General features: G+C 40.4%; 1 long non-coding RNA gene across 9 annotated transcripts; it reads left to right on the forward strand.

Annotated features, from left to right (window-relative positions):
• The first annotated feature begins 1954 nt into the window (after positions 1-1954).
• On the forward strand, positions 1955-7022 carry LOC123167757 (uncharacterized). 9 transcript variants are annotated; one of them, XR_006484088.1, is made up of 7 exons: positions 1955-2463; positions 2862-3016; positions 3106-3934; positions 4203-4303; positions 4473-4536; positions 4633-4821; positions 5427-7022. It is a non-coding gene; the product is annotated as an uncharacterized lncRNA (long non-coding RNA). The 9 variants fall into 9 exon arrangements; XR_006484087.1 differs by having other exon boundaries at positions 3106-3180; positions 3809-3934; positions 4473-4821; XR_006484083.1 differs by having other exon boundaries at positions 4473-4821.
• The last annotated feature ends 571 nt before the right edge of the window (positions 7023-7593 follow it).

Raw genomic sequence — 7593 nt, forward strand, 5'->3', positions numbered from 1 at the left:
TTCAATTTAGATATGAAATTTTTGCCGTAATATTATATCTACCAAAAAATGGTATTTATATCCTGAAAATTCTCTTAAATTTTCAGTGTTTTCCCCTCGGCACTAGGGCTTATAGTAGGCCTAGGCTATAGGCCCTAGCATTCATGGCCCTGCCCAAGGCCAGCGATGTTGTGGTAATGGGCAGGGTAGAGCAATACCATACCTATACCCGTATATTTAGTGGGTACAAAATTCTATCCATAATTGTACTTACGGGTATGAAACTTTACCCATACCCGTACCCGGCGGGTACCCGCACCCATTGGGTACCTAGCGGGTAGAAGAAATAGTAAGTTGTTCACAATTTTACACTCATTGATAGCACATTTGACCCAAAAAAAATCAATTATCTCAGCTCAATGACAAGTAGATGAGTATATGACCACTATCAAAATTTAAAAAATCACAACATACTCATAAGTCAATACGAGTAGACTAGTCGCATGAAAAATTAATGATTAATTGACGACAACTTAACATTAGTTCACAAGCGGGCAGGTTATGTGCATACCCGCGGATAAAATCATATGCTCATACCATACCCATGACTTAACGCGTAGGATATGCGTACTACTCATGGGTATAAAAGTGTGTTCATACCCTGACCATATGAGTACAGTACACGCGGGTACCCGTACCTGTGGGTAAAATTGTCATCCTTAGTCGGGTAGAGCATAGAGCTCGACGCATAAGTTAGATGGGGTTACGGTTACCCCTAAAAAATGAGATGGGGTTACGATTCAATTATGAGCTCTCATGTGTTCATATGCATTTGGATGACCAGTAAATAAGATGAAATGAAATATATGATTCTTTTAGTTGAAAAATAATGACTTACTAGTAATAAATTATGTTCGTGCAAATTTTCATGAACAAATAATATTCGAGGGTAAAACTTGGTTTCATTTTTTTTAGGGATAAAAAAACTTGGTTTCATTGATCAAATGCAATGGAGCCAGGTCTTTTGGCCCCTTTTCCTGTAAGAAGTAGTATTCGTGGTGCTCGGAGCAATAAATAAATATAATAAGTGTTATAAAAAGCTTCAGATATAGAAATTCCGGAACAAATGCCATTTTTCACGGAAATTTTGATGCAGTTGGACACACAAATATGTTTGTTTACTTTTTCATTAGCATTTTTCGGACTGTGCTGTTCATCATGGTGCACATGAGCTCGGAAGCCAAAACTCCATGTTCGACAAAGTTAGCGTTTCCATGTCATTCTGAATATTGGATTACGAGGTTACTTGCATCTTCACTTACCTGAGCAGTACCGTACCGCCCGTCGTTAATGGGTCATTGAAACCGGAGAGACGGCACCATCAAAAGCTGGAGTACTGAAAAACCCTTTTTATGGTCAGATATCGAGGGATCAGCAGAGAAGTAACTGCAAAAGCTTTTGCACTTCGGTGTCCTGGGCGTCTACTAGAAGACTACCCATAATGGGAGTAACATAGGTAGTAATATCACACATATCTAGATAATATAGATGATGTGGCAAGCAATAAATGAAGAAAGATAGACATGTGGTAACATAGCTTTACTACTAATGTGAGTAACATCACACATATCAAGACAAGATGAGTCTATAGCCTAATAAATAAAGTGTTATATGTTACCACACATATGTTACTCCCCACTATAGAGGTAGTAACATAGAGTAGTAACATGGGCATGTTACTACACTATGTTACTACCCATTGTGGCTAGTCGAAGTACTGTTGTCTTGCCAAAGAAACCTTGTAGTGTGAAGATGCCATAGAGATTGCCGCCCAGCATTTACGCAATCTTTGGCGATGATCCATCGTTCTTATTAATCTCTACTCCTAATGGAGCAGTTGGTGAATAGTATCCACGGTTTATTTTCGCTGGGTTTTTTTCGTCTCCGCTGCCCCCGTATCAACGCACCAAAAAAACCCCACCAGAGGAAAACCCGCTCCTCTCGATTCCTATCCCCACGACGTACGACATCCTTTGCCGCCGCCCCATCTCCGATCTCCCTTCACCGCCGCCCCATCTCCGATCTCCCTTCGCCGCCGCCCTCGCACTCGCATCAAGTCGCCGCCGATCCCTGCGCTACCTCGACGGGAGCCATCACAAATCCATCCCTTCGCCGCCGCCCTGCGCCACCACTCCTATGACGCCGCCTCCCGCCAGTCTCCACCAGCACCGCGACGTGCGTGGCCTCCACACGCGCCGTCACCGCCCCTCGAGATCCGGCCGCCGTCAAGGGCGTATCCATCCAGCAGTGCGCCGTCACCTCCCCTCCAGATCCGGCCGTCGTCAAGGCCGTATCCATCCAGCAGCACGCTGGCATCCCAATCATCACCTTCCGCGGCGTCATCGCCCAGGCCCAGTCTGGGGCCGGCAAGACGTCCATGATCTCCCTCTTCGTCTGCCAGGTTATCGAGACCAACGTCCACAAGTAAGATGCCCAGCCCTCCCCTTCTTCTACCATCGCTGGATTTGTCAAATTGATTGTTTGGGCAAAGAATTTGATTTTAGGGTTAACTTGTTCATCTTGGATTGCCATCACCCGCTAGAACATGTCTCATTCGCGGAGATTCATTCATGTGTCGGACCGCATGTGCTCAGCATATATTTTGTGGCTGGATGTGTGATTTCAGCATACACACTTGACAGTATACGTTGGACGCTGTTTCACCATCATTTATCAATGTAATGCATCAGCTTTCTATGATGCATATGCCCTTGATTCAAAATAAATTTGTGGAACCTGTTAAAACAATACACTAGCTTTGATAATGTATATATAGCACTTGCTCTGAAAGAGTGAAGTTGAAGTTAATATCGGGTACACAGTTGATTATGTAGGGTGCATGCATTAGCGACGATATGGACAGGTGCTTCACTGACAGGAAGAACTTGCTCATGGACCGCAGGACCATGGCTCCCAAGATCGATGACCTCAAGTCTCAGCCGTGCCTTTAGGGTTCCTCTCAACAATTACACACAAGGTCCTGTTCCCAGTTCTTTTAACCTGACCGACGGCTGATTCTGCATGATTCCCTTGATTTGTGCATGACAGATCTTCATTCATTTGCAGATTCTTACTCGAGGTACCGACCCTGAGGTCCTTCTTGGTGCCACATGTGGTTGGTGGGCTGCATTTTTTAAGTTGGTATGATGAACTGGACTTTGTAAATGAGCACATATATACACTGAATCCTGGTAAATGGCAGCTGAATTTCAAGTACAGGGGACTCTTCTGCCCGATCACAGTTTTCACACATTAATAACTGTATGGCTCCATCAGCGTGAATTCATTTTTCGGGGTGAAATTTAAGTGCACATAGCTGCAAAGATGTGAAGATCCATATCGGTCTTGTTTGATATTCTTTGAGTTGGTTTAGATAGAGAGAAGTGACCTCTTTCATGTCAAGTGCATGTGCCATTTACTACAGCCAAAGTGTAGACTGATGTACGCTCATAATTTGTTCTTTTGCTTTTTCTTGGCTGCATGCTTGCATCCAATTCAGATTTTCCATGTGCACTTCAGAACTAATCATGCTTGTACAGATGAGAAATTGAGCAAGTTTTTTAGTCTTTGATAGAAACTGAACAAGTTTCTCATGAGTTTTTTTATATACTTCAAGCCTACTGCTCATCCAGCTCTATGTGCAGTTTGGAGATATGCTTTATTGATCATGCAACCTCCTTCTTTTCTCATCCCTTTTATATTTTTATTTCAAATACTCTGTGTTAGCAAAATCCTGTTGCATGACTAGACCAACTATCTGGTGATTCAGGCACTACATTAGTGATTGGGGCAATGGTCAGACCTGCTTGCATGAAAAAAAGGGCAATTTGGATGTGCTTGCAGGAGCTCAGAACTCACCTATTGATGACTCACCTTGGAAACTGGTTTTTTAAAGGTTGGTGACTCTGACTGGACACTTGATTCTGCACTTGGTCGTGATAGATTTTTTTACATGTCACACTATACTTGTAGTAAAATTAGATTTGAAATGAAGATTGCAACTTAAACCTATATATATATATCAACTACATAATTAGACAACATGTATGATACTTGGAAAGGTATGTTATGTTGTTCAATGTTCACATATTTCCTCCCAGTGTAAACAACTATTTTTAACCCTATGCGAGTGTCCTACATCTTCTTTTTTTCTGTTGCCATAGGTCTTGGAGATCACCTTTGGTAACAAACACTCAGGACTGCTCTAACTTATTATATGAAATAATGTTCGGCCATAGTATATTTTTTCTACACTTGATGTTAGGTAACTCTGAACCATGAAGCCCAAATTGTGTTGATATTTTTATGGAATTTTATGATCAAATACTAATTTATAGTTTTTACTTAGTTTCTGCTTTTGCCGTTTTAAAAAAAGCAAACATTCATGGCGTTCTTCAATTGCTTCATCACTAATTTATTGTCTCTTTTTCCAGGCTGACAAGGCGACAGATGCGGGGCCTTCTTCAATTTCAAGTCACACATGCCATCGTCGTCCAGGTCAGTGGTGCCCCGTGCCCATCGACGACATCATGCAGCTGTTCGCCAACGCCTGGATGAATCACTTCAAGACATTATTCCTTGACCATAATGTAGTGCCGCCCTGGACTAGTAGCTTGTCGCCTACACCTCAATACAATACCCAGAAGTGCATCCGCGCCGGTAGCAAGCACAACGACCTCGACGCCATGGGAAACGGTACTCCTTGATGGGAACTAGACCTTCAGGTATGATGGGAGCTTCGAAGAGGAAGCCAGCGGATATTCATGGGAGCTCCTCGTCAAAGTATGATTCTTCCCTTCATTGGCCTTCTCGATCACTTGCCTTTTAGTTTACCCAAAAATTAGTTTACGTATAATACTGTGTATTGTACGAATCAAATGTATGGTGGCTTTGCTCTTTTCCAAATAGATGGTTGGCTGTTATTCCTTTGATCATTAGATTGTTATTACTTAAATGTTCTAATATACTGTACAAAGCTTTCATTTATGTCTTCATAAAAATCACTCTGAAAGTTCATCCAAAAAAGCACTCTGAATATATATTTTTATTTGAAATCCGTATACATATATTTCTATGCAAGCTGAGCTCGTCAATACAAATGTTATTTTGTACAACAATTTTGGTCCCATTGGTGTTGATCCCTTTGATCTCTAGCCATATGACTTCCCATTCAAGATATGATGGGGCATGGATGTGATACACCCACATACAGAGATGTTTAGATGTGAAGTTGGCAAGAGCAGGCTTGTTTGTAGACGAAGTTTTTATACATATGACTGACTACTCTAGCCTTGCCACCATTAGTGTAGTGTTCTTATCTTCCTTCCCATGTTTTGTTGAAAGATCAAAATTTTCTGTATAATGCAAATACAACCATTTATCTACAGGTGAGGGATTTAGTATAGAAAGCTACTTTACAAGTAGTCTCAAGCTGGAGGATAACAGATTGGTCGCGACGTTAGGGATCTCCATCAATGTTATACTATTTGTCTCCAGGTATATGATCACTCCAAATTCTAGATATTCTAGCGAGTAGATGAGGTGAAAGTATGTGCAACATAGTTCTTTTTTTTTGTTTTGCTCTAATTTCTGCGGGAGTGTTGTTAAATCCCATGTAGCACGATGGTGGTTGTATGCTGCCGTGGAGGAATTAAAGGCACATGTTGATTAAAAGAATGGCCACTAATATTGTCGAGTAATTACTTGATCTGCTCATGATTAATTAGTACCCCAATTTGTTTTCTCAAAAAGGTACAATATTGTTATGGTAAAAGTTACACTTTGTGGCCTCAAATAGCATTCAGATTTATAGATTGATTTCTCTTAGAAAAAATATAGATTTATTCCTGATTCTGTGAGCTCACTAATTATGAAGCTAACACAAGTCTAATTACCTAATACTTACCCCCACCTCATCGTTGACATCGTGCAGTACCATGGCAGAGGTTTCTTTTGTGCATGGATTTCCAAGCGCTCCGGCCGTCATTGGCGGAAGCGTGGGTTTTAATTGGCCAACATTCATCTTTTAGGCGATGTGTTTATGTAGAGAATTTTACTTAACAGGTCTGGATGGCATCTTTTGTCAAAACAAAATCACGTTTGTTTTTATATATTTTCTGCCTGACGCGTAAAGTGTTCCATTATTGTTTTCTTTTGGGGAAATAATTATGCTTTAGGATGAACTGGTTTAGTTCCTTTTTATGTTGCTAAAACCCTATAGCTTGCTTTTATGTAGAAGTCCCTGGATGAACTTACTACAATCTTTATTGTCAGGACACATTGGTACTGAGCTTTCTTGCAAAGGTGCTATGTTCTAACTGTGGTGTATATAGTTGTATAGTTTATAGTGAAAGTTGCGTTCTTGTCAGGCCACAGTAGTTGTATAGTTTAGATTATACCTTGAGTTAGTTTTGTGCTTGTGGAAGTGCAGCGGCGATTGCAAGACAGCTTGGTTCAGCTTCATTAATATAGCACCATCTTCACAATACTGTACATCATATTCTTAGACGGCTGGGTTCAACCTTGAGACCTTTGAAGTAAAATACACTTAGTAGTTTTAAATTTCAAGTGGCATGGCTTACAATATGTAAGTGGGTTTTCCACACTTGTAACATGAGAGAATCTGCATAGATCTCAAGGTTGTCATTCGTGGCTGAGACAATGTTTCTAAATCAAGGGACCCGCACTTCGTCATTATCTAAATTGCGCTTGATTATTTTCCTAAAGGGACCTGCACTTCGTCATTACCTAAGGGCATCAGTTAGAAGAGAAGTTCGAGCTGACGGGAGTGGTGCCAACAGTTTCCACAATAATCGTCTGACAAATAAATATATATCTTCTCATTTTTCAGATTTTGTTGTTCAATTCAGTTAAATCTATTAGCTTACTGGTTGTGGTATAACTATTTCTAGAATTTACAATGTGGTTTCCGTGCCTATTGATTTAACTTGATGAGAGAAATGACTTCTTGGGTTCACTGTTCACTCTACATTCTGAGTGGTTGTAACTTTTTTGCTTCTGAAGTGTCAAAGGATACAAAAATCAGGATGATATATTAGGCTGAGACAATGTTTATAAATCAAGAGACCTGCACTTCGTCATTATCTAAATTGCGCTTGATTATTTCCCCCCGGCAATATCAAGATGAGGATACAAGCAGATCAAGTGTACAAGACGTGTAGTCTCCTCGTGAAGGTGGTTGAGCTATGAATTTGCTCTTGGTATATTTACCTACGCTGGATATGGGGTCAGATCTTTGGTATGCAGGTGAATGTATATGGAACAATGATTGCACATATTATAGTAAGCTATATTCTTTCACATTTATGCATATTCTTGTTGGGGCAAAAAAAGTGGTTATAATAAGCAGATTCTTGTTGGGACCAAAAAAAGTGGTTATAATAAGCAGATATATTTCTTCCCATTTACGCATATTCTTACTGGGAGAGAAAAACAAAGCAGTGATAATATGCAGTTTTACATAAGCTTATGTCTTGCATAGAACCGAAAACTAATGATTATTGCTTGTTTTCTGACTTCTGTTGCAGAATGTGA

The sequence above is a fragment of the Triticum aestivum genome, chromosome 7D (genome assembly GCF_018294505.1).
Source record: "Triticum aestivum cultivar Chinese Spring chromosome 7D, IWGSC CS RefSeq v2.1, whole genome shotgun sequence".
Classification (NCBI taxonomy): domain Eukaryota; kingdom Viridiplantae; phylum Streptophyta; class Magnoliopsida; order Poales; family Poaceae; genus Triticum; species Triticum aestivum.